This window comes from Pinus tabuliformis, chromosome 9, assembly GCF_031772625.1.
Source record: "Pinus tabuliformis cultivar Carrire ecotype Pingquan chromosome 9, CPIR1, whole genome shotgun sequence".
NCBI lineage: Eukaryota > Viridiplantae > Streptophyta > Pinopsida > Pinales > Pinaceae > Pinus > Pinus tabuliformis.
This window is the reverse complement of record NC_142307.1, coordinates 1,586,869,781-1,586,883,771: the sequence shown is the minus strand read 5'-3', so window position 1 is coordinate 1,586,883,771 and position 13,991 is coordinate 1,586,869,781.

The window sequence follows — 13,991 nt, the reverse complement described above, 5'->3', positions numbered from 1 at the left end:
TTGCATGAGGACATGCAATACCTTCAGTTTGGGGGTATGTTGGGCCTCAAAATAGTCCCTATTCTCACTCCATTATTCACCAATACCTTCACATTACTTCCATATTACCTTCATGTCACCTCCATTCCACCTCCACATCATTACATTTACCTCATCATTGGGTTATAACTATGCTTTTCCAAAGTTTATTAATTCTTAACATTTTTAAGTGGATTTATGGTTAAACTTTAAAAAATAATATGCTTATACTTATACCTAACAATTAGAATGAGTTTGTTGACATGTGTAGGTACAAAGGAAGCTTCCAAGGCATCTTTATGTGGCACTCTATGTTCAAATTCGAATTTGAGAAGATCATGGACCTCATGGAGGAGATCATGGAGGATAGGGTTATGTGTCACCATTGGTTGAGAATATGTGGGTCAAAGGGGGGAATAGTGGATTTACATTTATGAGTTTGTTATCATAGCTTTTGTATAAATAGGAGTGTTATCTCCTTCATTTTTAATCTTCATTTGTAAACTTAACTTTTAGACTTTAGAAACTTAGTCCTTCATTTGTAATTTTAGATTTTAGAATCATTGTAATGTAGAGCTTAGGACTTCTTTGAATGTAGAACTTGGAGCTTGTAATTGCAATTTGCAATTGAGGATAAATAAAGTGGATTGGATTTTATTCTACATTTGACTTCTTTCTAGGAGTGCTTGTGGAGCTATGGAGGGCCCCCATTGCCTCACTTGCATGCTCATTTTGTTTTGGTAAACTTTAATTTTATGTTTGTTTGTGAATTTAATTAGATTAAATTACTGATTCATATGCTTGAGATATAAATGAATAGTCTCTTGTAAGAGAGCTTTAATATTTCATGCAATCAATCAAAATTAGATTTAAGTGTTTTAATTTCATTAGTTTAAATAGTTTGTTGATTAAGATGATTAGAAATATTAATGAACAGTCTCCTGTAAGGGAGCTTTAATATTTCTTACACTTGTCACAATGTATTTAGATTTCATTTTAATTAAATGACTAAATAGGTGTTGGAAATCCCAATGAAAGACCTCCTGTAAGGGAGCTTTGGCATTTCTTCACCTAGGTTAGTTTAGTTTATCTCTAAGTCCATATATATTGGATGATCCTTGAAGGTTACTTACTCGGATTGATAATAATGAAACTCTAATTTGCATCTGAATTTTAGACCAAACACTTCTCTTTTTCTCAAATGCTCCAACATGACCAAGGTCATGCAAATCCATCACCCTCATCTATTTCCACCATCCACTCATCATTTCCAAGATTCTACCACTCATTTTCCTTCTTGTCCTAAAAAACTACATGAATGCTCTGTTTTACTACAGGAAACAAAAATACATAGAGCAGAAAACTATTTTTTCCATATCTTGCAAACCATGCATCCATTTTCCAAGTTGTTTTAGGGGGAGATGTATATGGATGATGGTAACATGCTCAAACAATTTCAGCAAATTCCAATGCATAGTTTTTGAGAAATCAGCCTCCATCACGTACAACCATTCTTTAATTTCTCGCTATCCATGCATCCATTTAAAACGTTGTTTCATGGGGAGATGCATATGGATGATGATAATATGCCCAAGAAATTTCAGCAAAATCCAGTGCACGGTTTCCAAGAAATTGACTTCCATCACCTTTAGCCATTTTTAGTTTTTCTCGATATTCATGCATCCATTGGCCAAGATTTTTTTATGGGGAGGTGCATAATGATGATGGAAACATGCTCAGAAAATTTCAAGTCAATCCATTCTACCATTTGGGAGATATGGACAAAACAAGTCTGCTACAAGAGGTTGTCCTGAATTACTACAGGATCTCTACAGGAAGGCCGAGAAGAAGCTACAAGAGGCAATATGATGGAGAAATGGGTCAAAAGGTCAAGTATTCTTTAGGGAAGGTTGATATAGGTCCCCCAACACTTTCACATCAACAAGAAGACAACCCATTAGAAAAATGAGATCAACAAAAAAGAAAAAGGCAGTCAAGAAGATGTACCTGAGTCATTAGCAACACAACAACATCAACTCAGCAACAACATGCATGTCTCTCCAACAACCATCAGGTAGGTACATGTATGAAATATTCTTGATCTCTTCTCTTGAGCATATTATAGTTAGAAATTTGTTGTCAATGCATGAGAGATGAGGTTTTATAAGCTAAGGATGTGTCAGCAGTCTCGGCCACCTTCAACTAGTTAATTTAATCTCACTCATTCACTCATGCAATGTGAAAAAGTCAAATTATGAAGGGTGATGATTTCAAGGAATGGGGACAATAGTTAAACGAAGAAATATTCGTAAAGGCCAAGTCACCACAGCACTCCAATTCCTCCATCCACTTCATATTCACTATCTATCCATCATTCATCCATCCCATTTCATAATTTGAAGAACAAACCCTACACTTTGTCTCACCCTGAAAATTTCTTGAAAAAAACAAATAGAGAATCCTCTCCATTTTCACAAACCTATAGTACTCCCTCTGAGCCCTAGTATCATCCTCCAAACACTCTACATCATTTCTCATCACTCTCATATAGTTAAAAGGCTCTGAAAGAGAAGGAATGGCTGCTACAGGAAGATAAAATGTTACTACAAGAAGGAATAAAGGAAAAAATGGTGCTAAAACAAAAAACCAAAAAGGTAGTTCCTAAGAGAGACCTAATCAAAAAACAAAATCCTATGCCATTAGGCAATCATCTAGGCCACAAAAGAAAAGAAGAAGGGAAACTAATCATCTCAAGAAAAAATGATTTTTCTATGCACAAATATATTTTTGGGCTTGTCCTTACAGAACTTATAGCCAAGATTCTTAAGAGAAAGGACTGAAGAATGCACAAGAGAGAGGCCACCAGGGCCATGAATGAGGCACAATGAGGTCACTAAGATTCTTAGAGGATGAGCAATACTTTCAACCGGGGGGTATGATGGGCCTCTAAATTAGACATAAATTAAGGCCCATGCCTCTAAATTAAACATAAATTAAGGCCCATCTAGCCATCCTTCAGCATATTAAACCTCTTTTTCTTCATTAGATAATGTATTTTTAACTTTAATATGTTCATTATGAAGGTTTATGAATAATTACATATTTGTGCCTAATATTATTTATTTTTGTGGAATATTATGAGAATATTGGGCAGATTGTGAAGATTTGGAGGAGGAGATACTTTAGGGACTTTCTCCATACTACAGGAGAATCAATAATTAAATAATAAATCAACAAGATATTATGGAATTATGGCATAGATTGTGGAACTCCAATGACTGATAAAATCTAGGAATGTGTTCCCTACCATTTAATGCAGATTCCTAGTATTGGGAACCAGATCCACTAATCAAGGGATTTTGGTGGGGAAGGCTTCTTCCTTTCATGGGAAATGATTCCTAATCATTTTGTATAAGTACCAAATCGAATTTTCCTCTAGGGAGATATTTTGATTAGTCTTCTTGTGGAGAGAACTCGCATTTTTGCAGCTCCATTGTATTTTATTGCAAGGATGTAATTGTATTGATGAAAATAGTGAAGATTGGTGTCATGTTCATCTTCTAAATCTTGTTCTCCTCCATAAGTTTCCTTGGGCTTGTCCATCCCAGGAGCTTCAGAGCCCTTTTGTGTCATTTTTTATCTTCTTTTCACTTCTTATTCACATGCATCTCTTGTTCTTGTTTCTTTTTATTTCTGCATTTAGTATTGATGATTTCTTGTTGTAGGATTGGGTTAAATGGTTGATGTAAGTTATTTTGCAGGATCACAAGCATCATTTCATCCTTGGAAAAGATTTGGAAGGTCATAGTAATAATTAAGCTACTTGGATTAGTTTTCTTATTCCCAAATCTAGATTTCTAGAACTCCTTTGTAGCAAATAGCAATAAATTTCTGCTATTTTTTAGAGCATGCTAACGAGCTTCAATCGAGTTGGTTCCACTTGAATTAGATCACAAAAACATTCTATTTAATAAAATAAATTATTCCATTGAATTTTCACTTTATTAGCTTAGGAATTTGATATATTTACTAGCTCACTAGTTCTCGAATTTCTGGATTTTAAACTAGTAATTTTCCGTTATTTAATAAATCTTTCCCATGTATAGCTGAATTTGTGGATAGATGCAGACCATAATGTGTGTTGTTGTAGGAGCTTCTACATTTCATGGAGACCTCATCTCGTTCACCTCATCCAAGCCTCATCCACACATGTCGCCAAATTCCACTAAAATCTCAATCTGAATTCTTGTTTTATAAGCAAAAATTACCATTTCCATTGATAAAATCTACCCATATTGAAGCCCTTGCTTGAATTTTGGGTAGTGTCCACCACCTCCATGCCTTATTATTCCATTATCCACCTTTCCTGGGCTCCGTTCCACTTTCTAGATGATCCAAATTTAAACAGGAATGTAACAAATTATAGAGATAACCATAAACACAGAGATACAATGGAAATAATACTTCACTTCATTAATGTAAAATACTGAAATATGCTTGCAAACATAAATGGAAATAAACTAGCTAGGGTGATGGTAGCTTATCTCTGAGAAGATATGTGGTGGCTACGTGCTTCTAAAATCCCTTACAATGAGGCTCAAGGGCCTTTTTATTATTGAACAATAAGAGCAAACCATAAACAACCAAAACCCTAACCCAAGGAGATGTAACACCAAGAGTTTATGGGCCCTGTTGGGGTGAGTTGGACAACCAACTTCCTGGGGTTGTGACTTGGTCATATTATCTCCGTTTGACGCACATGATAACCCATTGGAAAGATCTCTCCGAGGAGTATGACGGAAAAGATGATTTTAGGCAAGAAATCGTTAGCGGTATATTTCCAAAAAAAAATTGTTTAAGGCCTCAAAACAGCTGGGGAAGTTTAAGACCTGAAAAACGACTAAAAATAATAAACTGTACTACAATTAAGGAAAATAAAAAACTGAAAGAAGCAATGGTGGGGGTCCAAGTGGAATTGGCAGGTGGCCACCAATATCCACCTAGATCATTCCTCCCCCTTTAGGAAGCAATGGTCCCCATTGCATTGAGTTCCTCCATGAGATGAGGAAACTTCTGCTGAACTTAGTCCCTGGTGAGCCACTTGCCCTGGTGAAGGAGTTGGCCTGCTTTGACAACTTGATACAGTTGGATATTCTGCTGGCGAGTGTGCTTGATATATGTGTCCATGATCCGATCAGTTGCAGCTTGTTTCATGCAATCTGTATTCAACTCTGTGAGTGTGAGTTGTTCTGCAATGTCGGATGTGTCTAGTAGTGGTGGAAAGAATGGCTGAAGCAGTCCACATTGAACACTGGGTGTAGGCCAAGGAATGGGGGAATGCTGAGCTTAAATGCATTGTCTCCCGCAGCCTTGGGAATGGTGTAAAGACCATATCAGAGTGGTCTGAGTTTCCGATAGGCTCCGGTAAGGCGTTCCCTTTGCAAATGCAACCAGACTTTGTTGCCCACCTGAAACTTATGTGGCACCCGATGTTGATCATGTCGTTGCTTGTACTTGGCATTTGATTTCTCCAAAATGTCATGGACCCGCTGGCAAATATGTTGGATGTGCTCAATGAAGATGTTTGCCTTATCTATTTTAGAATGGACATGAACCGAATCTGCGAGAGTATGTTGGGTCCCTATAATACTAGTGATTACCCCATTACTATTGTAGTTATACCCCTTATTTATATTGTTGTGCCCCTATTACCCCCATATTGTTATTTCTGTGCCCCATAGAATCCCTCTATTGTTATTTTTGTGGCTTTATATTATTATTGTTAGGTCGGCTGGATTATATTGTGACTCCTTAGACTCCTATATATAGAAAGGAGGTTTTGTCATTTGTATCATCCAAGAATTTTCATTTATGTAATGTAAAGGAGGTTGCCCCCTCGAAGAGGCTGAATTCTAAGGCGTTGATCTATCTTTTCTATCTTTTCTTGAGCTGGTTTCATAACATTTGGTATCAGAGCTTTGGATTCTAGGGTTTCGCTGCTCCAAACAGGTCATCGTGGCATTTTCGCTATAACTTTTTTTCTGTGACGTTTCAGAAGTCGCAAAAAAACCCATTTGAGAAGAAATCGCGCTGAACCTTGGGTCCAAATTTCAGAGCTTTTCGCGCGATATTTGCGGAGATATGATCTGAGGAAGTTGGTCTTTTTGCAGACTCCTGAATTACATTCAAAACAGGTGACTTGGGAAAATCGTCATAACTTTCTCTCTGGGGATCGGATTGAAATTTCGTAAGAAGGTACAGAAAGAGGACGGACTGTAGTTTCTTGTGTGTGTGTTTCAGATTCAAAGGTTGAAACAGTGACTCGTGGCACGTCGTACAAGTTCGCTCTACTGAACCAGTCTAAAAGCAAGTCACTGTGGGAGATTTCACATAACTCTTCCTTGGAGAATCCAATTTGGCTCAGACTTGTGGCATTGGAAAGAGGACACAGAAGGCTACTACAGGTAGCAATTTCAGAACTAGATGATCCGAAATTACAGAGATACATCAGATTCAATATCAGGCTTCTATAAAGTGAAAAAAGGTGTGTAGTTTTTTTTTTTTTTTTTTTGTAAGCTTGGTTTAACGGAATTCAAAGGGCATAGTAAAGCATTATCGGTAACTGATGCCCCGAGGAAAGAAAATGCAAACACCTAGTAAGGAACCTGAAAGCTCTAGCATGACTCATGAAGAAGAGGAAGAAATGCTACATGATATATCAAAATTACAAGAACAAGTGCAACAAATGTCACGCTCACAAAAGCTAACAGAAGCTAAGATAAGTGGCGTGGAATCTAAGATAAATGGTGTGGAATCTAAGATAAAGGGCATGGAAGCTAAGATGGATGATTTGAAGATAGATTTGAAGACAGACATGGAAGAATTGAAGAAGTTGCTACAAGAAAGGGTCACTAATGGTGAAAAGGTAGTAAAGGAAACTCATGATGAGAACAAAAGAAATGTTAATCATGATTCCATAGATGCTAATGTTGGATCGAAGAATCACCATATTCCAAAAATCGATATGAGGAAGTTTGATGGCAAGGATCCCGCCACATGGATATTACAGATGGAGCAATTCTTCGATCTCAATAATGTGCAAAACACACAAAAGGTACGTATGGCAACTGTATATTTGGAACCAAATCAGTTTGTATGGTATCAATGGCTTTGCTCTCGTAAACAATTTATCACTTGGGCAATTTTTACGGAAGAATTGATAGCACATTATGAGATACAAAAAGCAACACTTTTTTTAGCCAATTGATAAGTCTCAAACAAAAGGGTTCAATAATGGAGCACATTGAGGAGTTCCAAAAATTGAACATAAGGGTAAAAGATATTCCAGAGGAGCATAGGATTGATGTGTTCATAGGGTCTTTAAAGGATAATATCCAACATGATGTTCGCCTTTGGGAACCTGATTCATTAGAGAAGGCATTCAGGTTAGCAAGAAAAATGGAAAGCAAAATTATGGCAACCAGGAAGCATACCACTCACAACTATAAAGACGGAAGTGTTGTTGCCCCTAGTCTTCCACAACCTATAAGGTTGACACCACAACAATTGGAAGAAAAAAGAGCAAAAGGGCTTTGTTACAGTTGTGATAGCAAATACACTAAAGGTCATAAGTGTGCTGAGAAGAAATTATTCTACATAGATTGTGAAGAGGAAGAAGAAAAGGAGCAAGAAAGGTCAAAAGAAGAGATATACTCCAGGAACAAAGCCTAGATGAAGAACAAATAAATCCGACCATATCTTGTAATGCATTGGCGGGAATTACCACTCCTCAAACCATCAAGATAGAAGGACAAATCAAGAAGAAAAAGGTAATAGTGTTGATTGATTCAGGAAGCACCCACAATTTTATTCATTGTAGGGTAGCAAAAGAATTGAATTGCTTCCTATATCCAGCACCAGAGTGTCAAGTGATGATTGCAAATGGAGGAACAATAAATTGCTCTGGAAAGTGCCATAATATCAAGCTATCCATGGGAGAATATGTATTGACTAGCCCAATGCTTTCCATTCCAATGGGAGGTGCTGATGTTGTACTAGGAGTCCAATGGCTACAATCCTTGGGTACAATAGCTTTTAATTTTCAAGAACTTTTCATCAAATTTTCTACGGAAGGAAAGGAAGTTGAATTAAGGGGTATTGCAGGGAAACCAGGAAAGATAATCAGCTCTAATGGCATGACAAAGCTTCTAAAAAAGGAGCAAAGAGGTGTAATTGCACAATTATGTTCGCTAGATGTTTCCACATTGGAATCATCTATTTCTCCAGATCTCCAAAAAGTCCTGGACAATCATTCCAAGGTATTTGAGACTCCAAAGGTCTCCCACCTATGCGTGATCATGATCATGCTATTCATCTGATTCCAGGAAGTGTTCCTCCAAACATCAGGCCGTACAGATATCCCTATGTCCAAAAAAGTGAAATTGAACGTATGGTTGCAGAAATGCTAGAGGCTGGTATAATTCAACCGAGTCAAAGTTCTTTCTCAGCTCCAGTAGTATTGGTGCACAAGAAGGATGGATCATGGCGCATGTGTCCGGATTATAGGGAGCTCAACAAGCTCACTATTAAAGATAAGTTCCCCATTCCTGTTATTGATGAATTACTGGATGAATTGCATGGATCAATTTACTTCACCAAGTTGGATCTTCGTTCAGGATATCATCAAATCAGAATGAAGATTGAAGACATTCCGAAAACGGCATTTAGAACTCATGAGGGTCATTATGAATTTTTGGTCATGCCTTTTGGCCTTACCAATGCACCTTCAACATTTCAAGGTTTGATGAATTCAATTTTCAAACCATTCCTTAGAAAATTTGTGTTAGTATTTTTTGATGATATACTAATCTACAGCAAGTCTTGGAAGGATCATGTTGAACATGTTGACAGGGTGCTACAACTATTGGAGGAGAAACAATTATATGCAAAAAGATCCAAATGTTTCTTTGGAGTCCAGGAGGTGGAATATTTGGGTCATATTGTATCTCATGAAGGAGTTAAGGTAGACCCTAGCAAAATTAAAGCCATTAAGGAATGGAAAATCCCCACATCCATAAAGCATCTGCGAGGATTTCTTGGGTTGACAGGGTATTATCGCAAGTTTGTTAAGAATTATGGGAGAATAGCAGCACCTCTAACAACATTATTGAAGAAAGATTCATTTTCATGGACTCCGGAAGCAACAAAGGCCTTTGAACATCTTAAAGAGGCAATGTGCCAAGCACCGGTCTTAGCTACACCGGACTTCACAAAAACCTTTATTGTGGAATGTGATGCTTCAGGAAATGGAATTGGTGCTGTTCTAATGCAAGATGAAAGACCCATTGCTTTTGAAAGTCGTCCAATCAAGGGAAAGTTTTTAAGCAAAGCTATTTATGAGAAGGAAATGTTGGCAATACTCCATGCACTTAAGAAATGGCGACCCTACCTAATGGGAAGACACTTCAAGGTAAAAACGGATCATGATAGCCTTAAATACTTTTTAGAACAAAGATTATCCTCTGAAGAGCAACAAAAGTGGGTCACAAAGATGTTGGGTTATGACTTTGAAATCATCTACAAAAAAGGGAAGCAAAATGTGGTGGCAGATGCACTCTCAAGAAAGGATGAGGATGTGGAAGCATTGTTGTGTGCCATTTCTATTATCCAACCAGATTGGATAAACGAAGCAAGGGAGGAATGGAAGAATGACGAAGAAGTGTGGGCACTTATTCGAAAGCTACAACAAGATTCCAGTACTTCTGATACATTTAGCTGGCAAAATGATTCGTTATGGTACAAAGATCGCTTATACCTCTGTAAGAATTCCCAGCTAAAACAAAAGATTCTTATGGAATTGCACACTTCTCCCTTAGGAGGGCACTCAGGATTTTTAAAAACTTACCACAGGGTTAAGAAGGAATTTTTTTGGGATGGCCTTAAATCAGATATTCAAAAGTTTGTGGCGGAATGTTTGGTTTGCCAGCAAAATAAAGTTGAAACAATTAAGACACCGGGTCTATTACAACCTTTATCCATTCCAAGCCAACGTTGGGAGGAGGTTTCAATGGATTTTATCACAGGTTTACCCAAGTCTGAGGGAAAGAGTGTCATCATGGTGGTAGTTGACAGACTTACCAAGTATGCACACTTTTGTGCATTATCACATCCATTTAAAGCCAGTACAGTTTCTACTGCATTTATGGAAACAGTTCAAAAGCTACATGGAAACCCAAAGATTATTGTAAGTGACAGAGATCCCATTTTCACTGGAAATTTTTGGACAGAATTATTTTCTTGTCTTGGTACTCAGTTAGCTCATAGCTCATCTTATCATCCTCAATCTGATGGGCAAACTGAGATAGTAAACAAATGTTTGGAAGGATATCTTCGTTGCTTTGTATCTGATAAACAGACACAATGGGTCAAATGGTTGCCTCTGGCTGAATGGTGGTATAACACTTCCTTCCATACAGCAACAAAAATGACCCCATTTATGGCACTTTATGGGTATCAACCACCATCCATCACATCATATTTAAGAGAAAATTCTAAGGTTCAGGCAGTGGAACATCACATCGAACATCAACAACAAGTCCTCCAACTCTTAAAGGATAACCTCGTGTTGGCACAAAATAGAATGAAACAACAGGCAGATCAACATCGCAGTGAAAGAAGTTTTGATGTAGGTGATTGGGTATTCCTACGGCTACAACCATATAAGCAAATGTCCCTAAAGCAAGCTAAGAAGGATAATAAATTATCACCAAAGTATTATGGTCCGTACAAGGTGTTGCAAAAGATTGGTACTATGGCATACAAATTGGAGCTTCCTGCAGCTTCTCGATTGCACCCAGTTTTCCATGTTTCATGTTTAAAGAAGGTTATAGGTGACAAGCTCCCAATTCAAACAATATTGCCAGAACTTGACGAGGAAGGAAAAATTATATTGGAACCGGAAGCAGTCACAGAAACAAGAACTCGACAGCTACGAAATCGATCAATTTCAGAGTATCTTATCAAGTGGAAGAACTTATCCGCTGAAGATTCCACATGGGAGGATGAGAATTTTATGCAGAAGTATCCAGAACTACTCAAGCGTTGAGGACAACACTTTTTTGAAGGAGAGGGGCATGTTGGGTCCCTATAATACTAGTGATTACCCCATTACTATTGTAGTTATACCCCTTATTTATATTGTTGTGCCCCTATTACCCCCATATTGTTATTTCTGTGCCCCATAGAATCCCTCTATTGTTATTTTTGTGGCTTTATATTATTATTGTTAGGTCGGCTGGATTATATTGTGACTCCTTAGACTCCTATATATAGAAAGGAGGTTTTGTCATTTGTATCATCCAAGAATTGTTCATTTATGTAATGTAAAGGAGGTTGCCCCCTCGAAGAGGCTAAATTCTAAGGCGTTGATCTATCTTTTCTATCTTTTCTTGAGCTGGTTTCATAACAGAGTAGCTGTAAATGGCATGGCCACATCAGTGGGACATAATGGCTGGAATCCCATGGTGACCTAAAAAGGGTTGTGGCCAGTCAAGCTGTGGAGAGCCTGGTTGTAGCTGTGCTAAACATAGGGGAGGCTCTCATCCCATGTGTGTGGATGCTTTGAATTGTACATGCGCAGATTGTGTATGATCATCCTGTTGACAACCTCTGTCTAGCCATCCGTTTGAAGATGGAAGGCTGTGGACTTAGTGAGTTTGGTGTCCAGCATCAACCAGAGACTGGACCAAAATGTATTGAGGAACCTGCTATCCCGATCTGAAATTATAGATTGTGGCATCCCAAAGTGTACCCACACTCGTTCAAAGAAGAGTTTAGCAGTGGCTTTTGTTGTGATATTCTTCTTGCAAGCCGCCATAATGGCCATCTTTGAGAACCTATTGACGACCACAAAAACACAGTCGTTTCCATGCTTAGTGGAAGGAAGGCTTGACATGTAATCCATGGAGATGGATTCCCAAGGTCGAATAGGGGTAGGCAGCAGGGTATAGAGGCCTTGCTTCTTGATGGTTGGTTTGGCAATGGCACATGCAATGCATGATCTGATGTACTTCCCGACATCCTGTTGAAGATTCGGCCAATAGAAATACTTCTGCAATACTGCCACCATTTTCTTAACCCCGAAATGCCCAACAGCCTGACTGCAGTGTGCTTCCCAAATCATCTTGGCACGCTCGCTTGAAGGAACACAAAGGTGACCCAAGTGGCATAACAGGGCATCCTGGAGGTGAAAATCTGGAACATGCTGACCCTCCAAGAGTGTCTGGTATGTGTGGCCGAATTCTGAGTCACTTTTGTAGAGAAGTGGCCAATCGGAAGTCTCGTGCCCACAAGAGTTGAGCACAGTGGTTAATGCCATAATCGGTGGTCGACTGAGGCAATCTGCAACATTATTGGTGCTGCCCTTCTTATACTTGATATTCAAATGGAACTATTGCAGGTATGTGGACCACTTCTAATGGCGATCATTCTACAATTTCCCTCGGGTCTGCATGAACTGTAGGGTTCAGTGGTCTGTGTGGATGACCGTTTCCTTCCCCAAAATGTAATGCTTCCATTATCGGCAAGCCTGCATAATGGAATACCTCTCTTTGTCATAAGTGGGATACTTTCGGACTGTGTTTGAAAGTGTCTCATTGTGATATGCCACTAGATGCCCGTGTTAAGTAAGGAATTCCCAAATAGGATAGTCAGAGGCATCTGTCTCGACCTCAAATGGTTGTTGCAAGTCTAGTAATGTGAGCACTGATGCTGAGCAGAGGCAATCTTTCAACTCTGTGAATGTCTTCTATTGAGATTCATACCAAAATAATTTTTCTTTCACTCCTCCCTTGGTGACTTGACTCAAGGGCCAAGTGATATGAGAAAATCCCAACACGAACCTACAGTAGAAGTTGGTAAGACCTAGAAAGCTATGGAGCTTTGTCAGAGTGGTTCGAGATGGCCAATACTGAATGACTTGGATCTTGGTTGGATCCACATGCACCCCCTGTTCATCAATAATGTATCCTAGATACTGAACCTGGGTCATGCCAAAAGTGAATTTCTCCAAATTGGCACATAACTTGTGTTGCCACAGTGTTTGGAGAACCTGTCAAATGTGGTGGAGGTGCTCTTCCCAACTCTAGCTGAAGATCAGGATGTCATCCATGTATACCACTACAAATGAGTTGGTGAATGGCCACAAGATGTCATCCATTAGCCTCATGAAGGTTTCAGGAGCATTCGTCAATCCAAAAGGCATAACCAACCATTCAAAAAGGCCTTCCTTGGTTTTGAAGGCAGTCTTCCACACATCAGAGGGTTCGATTGGTACCTGGTGATATCCTGACTTCAAATCGATCTTGCTGAAATATTTTTCCACCTTCAGTTGATCCAGGAGGTAATAAATCCATGGGATCGGGTACCTATTATGGACAGTGATCTTTTTTAACACCCGATAGTCAATACAGAGTCTCCAAGTCCCATCCTTCTTCTGTACCAACATGATTGAGCTCCCACAGGGCGATGAACTTGGATGGATGTGACCTTTCTGCAACAGCTCCTCAATCTGCCTCTTGATTTCATCATTCTCTAGAATGGAGCACCAATAGATTGGTCCATTGGGAAGCGGTGCACCTGGGGTCAAATCAATGGAGTGCTTGACCTAACAGTGCATAGGGAGGTGAAGATGTCCTTGTACTCCTCCAGGACCTTGTCCATCTGTAGTTTTCATGCAGAGGGTCCCTGTCTGGAGGTCGTGGCCACCATCTTCTTCTTTCCTTGAGGGCATATCACCAGGAAAACAAATTTCCCGGTTTTGGAAATGAGCTTACTGCATTGTTTTGTAGTAACCAAAGAGATGGCGGTAGGTGGTGCTACCTCCGATATTCTGTACAAATTATTTCCCAAAGTAACAATAAAGCACGGGGCCTTGATTCATACACAACATGTCGTTTCCACAAGTATGGTTGTCC